The sequence below is a fragment of the Vicia villosa genome, linkage group LG5 (genome assembly GCF_029867415.1).
Source record: "Vicia villosa cultivar HV-30 ecotype Madison, WI linkage group LG5, Vvil1.0, whole genome shotgun sequence".
Lineage (NCBI taxonomy): Eukaryota > Viridiplantae > Streptophyta > Magnoliopsida > Fabales > Fabaceae > Vicia > Vicia villosa.
The window spans coordinates 113,423,851-113,436,319 of record NC_081184.1 but is presented as its reverse complement, the minus strand read 5'-3'; the positions used below and the strand labels follow the sequence as shown (position 1 = coordinate 113,436,319).

General features: G+C 37.4%; 1 protein-coding gene across 43 annotated transcripts in view; it reads left to right on the top strand.

The window, feature by feature from the left end:
* The first annotated feature begins 220 nt into the window (after positions 1–220).
* LOC131602045 (transcription initiation factor TFIID subunit 1-like) overlaps positions 221–12,469 on the top strand; it is a 36,411-nt gene continuing 24,162 nt past the window's right edge. For 28 of the 43 annotated variants that reach the window (XR_009283915.1, XR_009283907.1, XR_009283916.1 and 25 more), the window contains exons 1-2: positions 221–2,169; positions 2,291–2,907. The gene's annotated coding sequence lies outside the window, so the exon portion shown is untranslated. Of the gene's footprint in view, positions 2,170–2,274; positions 2,908–9,503; positions 9,594–12,469 lie in introns of all 43 variants that reach the window. The other 15 variants (XM_058873993.1, XM_058873995.1, XM_058873997.1 and 12 more) reach the window with 15 other exon arrangements.

Sequence of the window (12,469 nt, the reverse complement as noted above, 5' to 3'; positions counted from 1 at the left end):
AAACCAAAAATTCGTCATTGTTAGAGGTGGATCGGAGGTCCAGGCAGTCGGAGGAAGGAAGGAGTTGGGGCCCGACTGGGGCGGTCCTCGACCCGTTACGGACCGGCAACGGTGAGAAAGTGGAAGAAGAAATGGGTTCACGTTTCACCTTCTTCCGCTTCTTCTAATTCCAAGAACAACACCAATCACAATCGCGGTTCTTCTAACAATACTAATAATAACGATTCTCATCTTCTTCTTTATAAGTGGACCACTATTACTGAAAGCCAGAACGCCAACAATAACGGAAGTAATGGGAACGTTAAGGACGCGCAGATTGAACCGGTGGAAGAGCCTCCCCGGAGGAAATTTAAATATGTTCCGGTAATTTCTTTACGATGCAATTCTTGTGTTTTCTTTATTGGTTTGAGTTTTATTGGATGAGGATTAATTGAGAGGGTTTTGTGGATGCTGATTGTTTTTTGCGTTTCTATTAATTGTTGCACTTCTGAAAATAAGCGTATCTTTGTCGGATACCGAAGCGACACTACACTTGTGATTAAGTTCAATGGCGTCATGTCTGGTGTCCGAGCTAGAAATATTAATTTTGTTTTGATAATTTTTATATTTGAGTGTTGGTAAGATAGCAAAATCCCTTTTTGGCGGCTTTCTGAATCACGTAAGTATAGGAACCAATTAATTATCTGCTTAACTTTTCAGTATTGCCTGGGCTATAACTTATAAGTTGGTTTACAGTTTAGCGGAACTTGAATTAGGAACGCGATTTATGACTTTTTGTTTAAGCAATGAAATTCACTTTGCCGTGAATGTCCCGAGATGGAAATGGAGATATGGATGCCTTGTGGGAAACGTGAAATTCACTTTACCGTGTGATTGTCCCGAGATGAAAATGGAGATATGGATGCCTTGTCGGAAACGTGAAATTCACTTTACCGTGAATGTCTCGAGATGGAAATGGAGATATGGATGCCTTGTGGGAAACATGAAATTCACTTTACCGTGTGATTGTCCCGAGTTGGAAAATGATATATGGATGCCTTGTGGGAAACGTGTCGAATACTGTGAGGACGAAATAAAGTTAACGGATGACTTTTTGTTTAAGAAATACTAACAACCTGTTGCTGGTTACACAAGGACCCTGCTGCAATAGGTTCGGTGAAGGAACTACTAACAACCTTGGAGGAAGCTCCAAACTCTTGTCAGTTGGATTAATGTAGGTGACAAGTGCATTGCATAGCTTTGGTTTTCCAGGTTCTTGCTCCCATCGAAACGGTACTGAACCCGAGGTTTGCAGCGGTGGAGTCACCGTCCCCGATCTCTCCGGAGACGACGACTTCATCTGCTTTGCTGGTGGAGCAGAGAACAAAGGAAGCCTTGGTATGCTGCTGTGTTGATTTCCCTCAGAACCCATCACACACACAATACACACTCAAAGAATGAGTATGACTGATATAACTGAAATGGATTTGTAAAAGAGGAAAGTGTGAATATATGATTAGGTGAAAATACAAAATACGTATGGTATGTTACTTTCTGTTTTGTTTTATAGTAAGGTGCAAAATGACACTTACCTATTCCATTATTTGCATCATGACACCATTCTTTTATAATAATAATAATAACAACAAAAACTAGCATATTTGCCTCGTGCCATAACTTTAGGGACTGATAAAAAATTTCATGATTACAAAAGTAACAAAAAGAAGCCACTCAATTAGACCACTCTCTAGTAGTCCATTTTACAAAAGGACAAAAATTCTGCACTATTTTGTCGGCATACATGGTATTTAATTTCAAATATGATGTCAAAGTACCATTTCTCTTTTGCTTCCATTATAGACTTTGCTCTGAGTAAGCTTCAGTGTTTTCCATATCAAAATTTGGCATCCAAAGCTTATGACATGAACCACAATTGCTATGGCCTACTATGATGAGATCATTGAGATGTCAACAAATATTGCAAATCAGCTTTCATCTAATTTACTAAAACTATGCAACACTTCAGAGCTTACACATTCTTAAAGTTGAATCTATGTTGACAATATCCTTGTCAATCATTAAAGTTTTTTTTTCTTCTATTCTATTCTATTGTAAGATGACCGCGACATTGAGATTATGACTGAAGTCTCATGTGGTACAAAACCAATGTGGAAGTTGAGAAGAGAAGAGGTATTTATTATAAGAGACTTCTTGTTACAATGCTAATAAAAATTTGTCGTTCCTGTTGGTACCAAGGGCTTGCAATGTGTTAAATTTAGTAATCTTTATTTAAAGCATTTGTATTATGCAGAAAATGCTACTACGGATGGAAAAATCTAGGTCGTAGAAACAATATGTTATGATGATTGAGGTATTGTTTTTCCTTTCAGTAGTAATTATAGTTATATTAACCTTAATATCTTTGTTGATAAGATTTATCATATATCAATGGGTACCTATACTGATAATTTAGTTGGTCCTTATTGTTTCGAGTACAAATAGTTCAGTCATAGTGATCACTTAATAATATTTATATCTATAATAATTCTATCTGATCATTTGCACATATAGACTTTACAATATCAATTTTAATAGATTATTGGCATTAAGGAGTTCGGACCCGATTGGGGCGGTCTTTGACCCGTTACGGACCGGCAACGGTTTTCACCGGACCGTCGAGAAACTGGAAGAAGAAATGGGTTCACGTTTCACCTTCTTCCGCTTCTTCTAATTCCAACAACAACACCAATCACAATCACGGTTCTTCTAACAATGGTAATAATAACGGTTCTCATCTTCTTCTTTATAAGTGGACCCATATTACTCAAAAGCCAGAACACCGACAATAATGGAACTAATGGGAAAGTTAAGGACGCGCAGACTGAACCGGTGAAAGAGCCTCCCTGGAGGAAATTTAAATATGTTCCGGTAATTTCTTTACGATGCAATTCTTTTGTTTTCTTGATTGGTTTAAGGTTTTATTGGATGAAGATGAATTGATGCTGATTGTTTTTTGCGTTTCTGTTCATTGTTGCACTTCTGGAAAAAAACTTGTCTTTGTCGGATACGGAAGCAACACTACACTTGTGATTAAGTTCAATGATATCATGTCTGGTGTCCGAGCTAACAATCTTAATTTTGTTTTGATAATTTTTATATTTGAGTGTTGGTAAGATAGCAAAATCCCTTTTTGCGGCTTTCTGAATTGCACAAGTATAGGAACCAATTAATTATCTGCCTAACTTTTCAGTATTGCTTGGGCTATAACTTATAAGTTGGTTTACAGTTTAGTGAAACTTGAATCAGGAACGCGATTTATGACTTTTTGTTTAATAAATGAAATTCACTTTACCGTGAATGTCCCGATATGGAAATGGAGATATGGATGCCGTGTCGGAAATATGAAATTCACTTTACAGTGTGAATGTCCCGATATAGAAATGGAGATATGGATGCCTTGTGGGAAATGTGAAATTCACTTTACAGTGTGATTGTCTCCAGATGGAAATGGAGATATGGATGCCTTGTGGGAAACGTGAAATTCACTTTACCGTGAATGTCCCGAGATGGAAATGGAGATATAGATGCCTTGTGGGAAACGCGAAATTCACTTTACCGTGTGATTGTACCGAGATGGAAATGGAGATATGGATGCCTTGTAGGAAACGTGAAATTCACCTTACCGTGATTGTCCCGAGAAGGAAATGGAGATATGGAGGCCTTGTGGGAAACGTGTCGAATACTGTGAGGACGAAATAAAGTTAACGGATAACTTTTTGTTTAAGAAATGAAATTCACTTTACCGTGAATGTCCCGAGATGGAAATGGAGATATGGATGCCTTGTGGGAAACGTGAAGTTCACTTTACCGTGATTGTCCCGAGATGGAAATGGAGATATGGGTGCCTTGTGGGAAATGTGAAATTCACTTTTATGTGATTGTCCCGAGAAGGAAATGGAGATATGGATGCCTTGTGGGAAACGTGTCGAATACTGTGAGGACGAAATAAATTTAACGGATGACTTTATGTTTAAGAAATGAAATTCACTTTACCGTGAATGTCCCGAGATGGAAATGGAGATATGGATGCCTTGTGGGAAACGTGAAGTTCACTTTACCGTGATTGTCCCGAGATGGAAATGGAGATATGGATGCCTTGTGGGAAACGTGAAATTCACCTTACCGTGATTGTCCCGAGAAGGAAATGGAGATATGGATGCCTTGTGGGAAACATGTCGAATACTGTGAGGACGAAATAAAGTTAATGGATGACTTTTTGTTTAAGAAATGAAATTCACTTTACCGTGAATGTCCCGAGATGGAAATGGAGATATGGATGCCTTGTGGGAAACGTGAAGTTCACTTTACCGTGATTGTCCCGAGATGGAAATGGAGATATGGATGCCTTGTGGGAAACGTGAAATTCACTTTACCGTGAATGTCCCGAGATGGAAATGGAGATATGGAAGCCTTGTGGGAATTGTGGTTTATGTTGTGGGGACGAAATAAAGTTAACCGATGACTTTTTGTTTAAGAAATGAAATTCACTTTACTGTGAATGTCCCGAGATGGTAATGAAGATATGAATGCCTTTTGTGGGAAAGGCGTTGAGTGCCGGGGGGACGAAATAAAGGCGACTGATGAGAATTCCTATAAAAGCGGTGGTAGTTTTTTTTGTTCGAGGATATGATTTGGAAAATAATTTATGGCAATCGAAAGTGGCATGATTCAGATATTGGAATAAGAATTCTAATAAAAAGTACGTCACAATGAGAATAAAAGAGTGTTGGAGGAAGAGATGGATTATTTTGGTGAAGATGAAAAGAAAATATGTCATTACATAGTGGTCATTGGCCCTAGACAGAGTCTAATGGTAAAGGAGGATCTAGGTGATATTTCCCAAATTATTATTCAATAATTTTTTAGTCTTTATTCATGTCAAAATACAGATCTCTCCATTGTGTCGGTATATTCCATAGGGTTATTTCTTAATACATCTCTTGGGATGGATTGCTGATTACATTTTCAGAATATTGTATATTATCATTTCATTTACTAGGAATTTTTTTAGAATTATGGATTGATTATCTCAGATAAGCTTTTCCTGTCTGTTCTATTATATATTAGCCTATTAGGCAGTATTTTGTTATTGTGATAGAGAAAATAGTGGTTCATTCATTCAACTGGAAACCCTCAATTTAGTTCTTAAAAGATTAGCAAGATCAAGTTAGTCTTCTAATGACATGAATGACATTGGATTGCTGATAGATTAAAAGTCCAGCTGTTAACACAATGACACTGTCAAATGATTTTGTTTTCTAAACAACACTCGGTTGATGTTCATATACCTAGACCTAACCCTTGGATCTGTTCTGTGTAGTACAGCTGCGGATTTTTACTTTTTTAGATAGGGCTTGTCATATACATATACTGAACATAATAGAATATTTTGTTTTGTTCTCTTTGATCCACACTTCACAACAATCCATTTAGTGGAATTAAAACATAGCACTTTTAAACGCGGTTTCTGACTTTTTGTTTAAGAAATAAAATTCACTTTACCGTGATTGTCCCGAGATGGAAATGGAGATACGGAAGCCTTGTGGGAAACGTGAAATTCACTTTACCATGATTGTCCCGAGATGGAAATGGAGATATGGATGCCTTGTTGGAAACGTGAAATTCACTTTACCGTGAATGTCCCGAGATGGAAATGGAGATATGGAGGCCTTGTGGGAAACATGAAATTCACTTTACCATGAATGTCCCGAGATAGAAATGAAGATATGGATGCCTTGTGGGATATGTGTTGAGTGTTGTGGGGACGAAATAAAGTTAACCGATGACTTTTTGTTTAAGAAATGAAATTCACTTTACCGTGAATGTCCCGAGATTGAAATGGAGATATGGATGCCTTGTGGGAAATGTGTTGAGTACTATGGGTACAATAAAAAGTTAACCGATGACCTTTTGTTTAAGAAATGATATTCACTTTACCGTGAATGTCCCGAGATGGAAATGGAGATATGGATGCCTTGTGGGAAATGTGTTGAGTGCTGTCGGGAGGAAATAGAGTTAACCGATGAGAACTCCTATAAATGCGGTGGAAGTTATTTTGTTCGGGGATAGGATTTGGAAAGTGATTTATGATAAATGAAAGTTTGCGTCTTGTATGATATGATGAATATAAGAACAACTCTATTGCTGAAAGTGCGTCACAATGAGAATAAAAGAGTGTTGGAGGAAGAGATGGATTATTTTGGTGAAAATGAAAAGAAAATATGTCATTACATAGTGGTCATTGGCCCTAGACAGAGTCTAATGGTAAAGGAGGATCTAGTTAGCAAAGATGTTGATATTTCCCCAATTATTATTCAATAATTTTTTAGTCTTTATTCATGTCAAAATACAGATCTCTCCATTGTGTCGGTATATTCCATAGGGTTATTTCTTAATACATCTCTTGGGATGGATTGCTGATTACATTTTCAGAATATTGTATATTATCATTTCATTTACTAGGAATTTTTTTAGGATTATTGATTGATTATCTCAGATAAGCTTTTCTTGTATGTTCTATTATATATTAGCTTATTAGGCAGTATTTTGTTATTGTGATAGAGAAAATAGTGGTTCATTCATTCAACTGGAAACCCTCAATTTAGTTCTTAAAAGATTAGCAAGATCAAGTTAGTCTTCTAATGACATGAATGACATTGGATTGCTGATAGATTAAAAGTTTAGCTGTTAACACAATGACACTGTCAAATGATTTTGTTTTCTAAACAACACTTGGTTGATGTTCATATACCTAGACCTAACCCTCGGATTTGTTTTGTGTAGTACAGCTGCGGATTTTTACTTTTTTAGTTAGGGCTTGTCATATACATATACTGAACATAATAGAATATTTTGTTTTGTTCTCTTTGATCCACACTTCACAACAATCCATTTAGTGGAATTAAAACATAGCACTTTTAAACGCGGTTTCTGACTTTTTGTTTTAGAAATGAAATTCACTTTACCGTGAATGTCCCGAGATTGAAATGGGAATATGGATGCCTTGTGGGAAATGTGTTGAGTACTATGGGGACAATATAAAGTTAACCGATGACCTTTTGTTTAAGAAATGAAATTCACTTTACCGTGAATGTCCCGAGATGGAAATGGAGATATGGATGCCTTGTGGGAAATGTGTTGAGTGCTGTCGGGAGGAAATAGAGTTAACCGATGAGAACTCCTATAAATGCAGTGGTAGTTATTTTGTTCGAGGATAGGATTTGGAAAGTGATTTATGATAAATGAAAGTTTGCGTCTTGTATGATATGATGAATATAAGAACAACTCTATTGCTGAAAGTGCGTCACAATGAGAATAAAAGAATGTTGGTGGAAGAGATGGATTATTTTGGTGAAAATGAAAAGAAAATATGTCATTACATAGTGGTCATTGGCCCTAGACAGAGTCTAATGGTAAAGGAGGATCTAGTTAGCAAAGATGTTGATATTTCCCAAATTATTATTCAATAATTTACTAGTCTTTATTCATGTCAAAATACAGATCTCTCCATTGTGTCGGTATATTCCATAGGGTTATTTCTTAATACATCTCTTGGGATGGATTGCTGATTACATTTTCAGAATATTGTATATTATCATTTCATTTACTAGGAATTTTTTTAGGATTATTGATTGATTATCTCAGATAAGCTTTTCTTGTATGTTCTATTATATATTAGCTTATTAGGCAGTATTTTGTTATTATGATAGAGAAAATAGTGGTTCATTCTTTCAACTGGAAACCCTCAATTTAGTTCTTAAAAGATTAGCAAGATCAAGTTAGTCTTCTAATGACATGAATGACATTGGATTGCTGATAGATTAAAAGTTTAGCTGTTAACACAATGACACTGTCAAATGATTTTGTTTTCTAAACAACACTTGATTGATGTTCATATACCTAGACCTAACCCTTGGATTTGTTTTGTGTAGTACAGCTGCGGATTTTTACTTTTTTAGATAGGGCTTGTCATATACATATACTGAACATAATAGAATATTTTGTTTTGTTCTCTTTGATCCACACTTCACAACAATCCATTTAGTGGAATTAAAACATAGCACTTTTAAACGCGGTTTCTGACTTTTTGTTTAAGAAATAAAATTCACTTTACCGTGATTGTCCCGAGATGGAAATGGAGATATGGAAGCCTTGTGGGAAACGTGAAATTCACTTTACCGTGATTGTCCCAAGATGGAAATGGAGATATGGATGCCTTGTGGGAAACGTGAAATTCACTTTACCGTGAATGTCCCGAGATGGAAATGGAGATATGGATGCCTTGTGGGAAACGTGAAATTCACTTTACCGTGAATGTCCCGAGATTGAAATGGAGATATGGATGCCTTGTGGGAAACGTGAAATTCACACAGTGTGATTGTACCGAGATGGAAATGGAGATATGGATCCTTGTGGGAAATGTGAAATTCACTTTACCGTGATTGTCCCGAGATGGAAATGGAGATATGGATGCCATGTGGGAAATGTGAAACTCACTTTACCGTGAATGTCCCGAGATGGAAATGGAGATATGGATGCCTTGTGGGATATGTGTTGAGTGTTGTGGGGACGAAATAAAGTTAACCAATGACTTTTTGTTTTAGAAATGAAATTCACTTTACCGTGAATGTCTCGAGATTGAAATGGAGATATGGATGCCTTGTGGGAAATGTGTTGAGTACTATGGGGACAATATAAAGGTAACCGATGACCTTTTGTTTAAGAAATGAAATTCACTTTACCGTGAATGTCCCGAGATGGAAATGGAGATATGGATGCCTTGTGGGAAATGTATTGAGTGCTGTCGGGACGAAATAGAGTTAACCGATGAGAACTCCTATAAAAGCGGCTGTGGTTTTTTTGTTTGAGGATAGGATTTGGAAAGTGATTTATGATAAATGAAAGTTTGCGTCTTGTATGATTATGATGAATAAAAGAACAACTCTTGTGCTAAAAGTGGCATGATTCAGATATTGGAATAAGAATTCTTTGAAAAAGTATGTGAGAATGAGAATCAAAGAATGTTGGAGGGAGACAAGGATTATTTTGGTGGAAATGGAAAGGAAAGATGTCATTACATATTCAGCAAAGATACTGATATTTGAAATAATAATTATTCAATAATATTTTAGTCTTTATTCATGTTGAAGTACTGATCTCTCCGTTGTGTCGGTATATTCCATAGGGTTATTTCTTAATACATCTCTGGAATGGATTGCTTATTACGTTTTCAAAATATTGGATATTATCATTTCATTTCCTAAGAATATTTTAGTATTATTGATTGATATACGTAGACAGAACATAGTAGAATGTTTTGTTTTGTTCTCTTTGATCCATACCTCACCAATCCATTTAGTGGAATCTATTTTATAGTATAAAACATAAAAAAATAGACGTTCCAGCCTTGTTTAACACGTATCAAATGCTACCTTAATGTTTTCATCGAGCTGGACCTTGGACAGTTTTCTCAGATTTACTCATATCGAATTTGGTTTCTCCATGTTGGATTTGTACTTCTCACCGTCAAATTTCTCTGGGGCAATGATAGAAAGGTCTGGAATTGTTAACAATTTTGTTCTTTCTTCTGGCAAGGTTTCTATTATTTCTCATTTATGTTGGCTTTTCACTAATTGGTTCTGTTGAAATACGAGAGACTAAGAGACATTTGAATAAACCGTGTGTTTTGTAAAGCACTACGGAGACTTTATTATATATAGAGAGATTACAACTAATTATATGATATAGTCGATGTGAGACTATTCTATATACAAATATTATTAACACTATATATTTACAAATATCAACACTCACCCTCAAGCTTGAGCATATAAGTCAAATGCACCAAGCTTGCCACATATATAATTAGTTCTGGGACTTCGTAAAGATTTTGTAAACACATCTGCTAATTGATCATTGGAGTTGACAAAGCTTGTGACAATGTCGCCTGATTCAATCTTCTCTCTGACAAAGTGACAGTCTATCTCAATATGTTTGGTCCTCTCATGGAAGACTGGATTTGAAGCAATATGCAATGCAGCTTGATTATCACAAACAAGTGTCATTGGTCTTGCTTCTTCAATTTGAAGTTCTTTGAGCAACTGTTTTAACAAAATGAGTTCACATGTTGCCATTGCCATGGCCCTATACTCTGCCTCGGCGCTTGATCTTGCAACTACATTTTGTTTCTTACTTTTCCAAGATATAAGGTTTCCTCCAACAAGTACACAATACCCAGAGGTGGATCGTCTATCAATGGGTGACCCTGCCCAATCAGCATCGGAGTATCCAACTATCTGAGTATGTCCTTTATCTTCATACACGAGGCCTTTTCCTGGAGCACGTTTGATGTAACTCAGAATTCGGACAACAGCATCCATGTGTTCTTGGCAAGGAGAATTTAAGAACTGGCTTACCACACTAACTGCAAAAGAAATGTCCGGACGAGTGACGGTGAGATAATTCAACTTTCCAACCAATCTCCTATACCTTCCCGAGTCAGATAGGGGCTCCCCCTGATTGGGTAGGAGTTTGACACTTGGATCCATAGGAGTATCAGCTGGTTTAGCGTTCAACAAACCTGTTTCTTCCAAAATATCCATAGCATATTTCCGCTGAGAAATCACCAAACCATCTTTAGATTGGGCTACCTCAATACCCAAGAAATAGCGGAGTTTACCAAGATCTTTTGTCTGAAATTGATTCGAGAGATGTTGTTTTAACTGGAGTATTCCCTGCTGATCACTGCCAGTTATGACAATATCATCCACATATACAATAAGATAGACACACCCTTGGGTAGAGTGACGATAAAACACAGAATGATCAGCTTCACTACGGACCATGCTAAACTGTTGTACGACAGTGCTGAATCTGCCAAACCAAGCTCTCGGAGATTGCTTAAGACCATAAAGAGACCTGTGTAGCCTACAAACCATATCTGAGGACTCCCCCTGAGCAACAAATCCAGGTGGTTGCTCCATATATACTTCCTCTTCAAGATTACCATGTAAAAAAGCATTTTTGATGTCAAGTTGATGAAGAGGCCAATGTCGAATGGCTGCAATGGCTAGAAGAAGTCTAACAGATGCCATCTTGGCTACAGGCGAGAAGGTATCACTATAATCCAACCCAAAAATCTGAGTGTATCCTTTGGCTACCAAGCGAGCCTTAAATCGATCAATCTTACCATCTGGACCAACCTTCACTGTATAAAGCCAACGACAACCTACTAAAGATTTTCCAGGGGGTAGAGGGACCAGTTCCCAAGTACCACTGCTTTGAAGAGCACACATTTCGTCAATCATTGCTTGCCTCCACTCAGGGTGAGATAATGCTTCACCTGGAGTGTTAGGAATAGAAACAGAAGACAAAGAAGACAAACAGGGTGAGATAATGCTTCACATGTACTGTCTCAGGGATAGGTACTACCTCAGGGTGAGATAATGCTTCACATGTACTGTCTCAGGGATAGGTACTACCTCAGGGATAGGTGTAACAGACGTGGGTTGACGACGCTGATATGTTTGAAGTGGGCGAGAAGTGGGGGGGTCAACTGTAGGGCTAGAGTGATGGTGGATAATGGGAAATGAGACTTCCGGAAGAGGTGTGGGAGTACTATCCTGAAGGGGTTCCGGAGTTACTTGGCTGGACTCGAAATATGGAACAGACTCGAAGAAAGTAACATCGGCCGATACGAGGTATCGTTGTAGAGTATGTGAGTAGCAACGATAACCTTTTTGGGATCGATGATAACCAAGAAAGACACACTTTAGTGATCGAGCTGATAGTTTATCAAGACCAGGAGAGAGATTGTGTACAAAACATGTGGAACCGAAGACTCGGGGAGGAATTGGGTGAAGTGGGGAATTGGGAAAAAGGATTGAATGAGGGATTCTATTGTTAAGGACTGATGAGGGCATGCGATTTATAAGGTAACATGCCGTTAGCACAGCATCCCCCCAAAACCGAAGTGGAACGTTACCATGGAGAAGTAGGGTCCGAGTAGTTTCTACGAGATGCCGATTTTTGCGTTCGGCTACCCCGTTTTGTTGAGGTGTATGAGGACAAGATGTTTGGTGGAGAATACCATTGCCGGACATAAAAGTTTGAAATTGTTGGGATAAGTATTCACGAGCATTATCACTTCTTAAGGTACGAATAGACACACCAAACTGAGTTTTTATTTCTTTATAAAATTTTTCAAAAATAGAGAATAATTCAGATCTATTTTTCATTAAAAATAACCACGTGCAACGTGAAAAATCATCAATAAAGGTGACAAAATACCTAGACTCAAGTGTAGAGACAGTACGTGAGGGACCCCAAACATCAGAGTGGACTAAAGCAAAAGGGGATGAAGCTCGTTTATTGACTCGATTTGGAAATTGACTACGAGTGTGTTTCCCTAACTGACACGACTCACAATGTA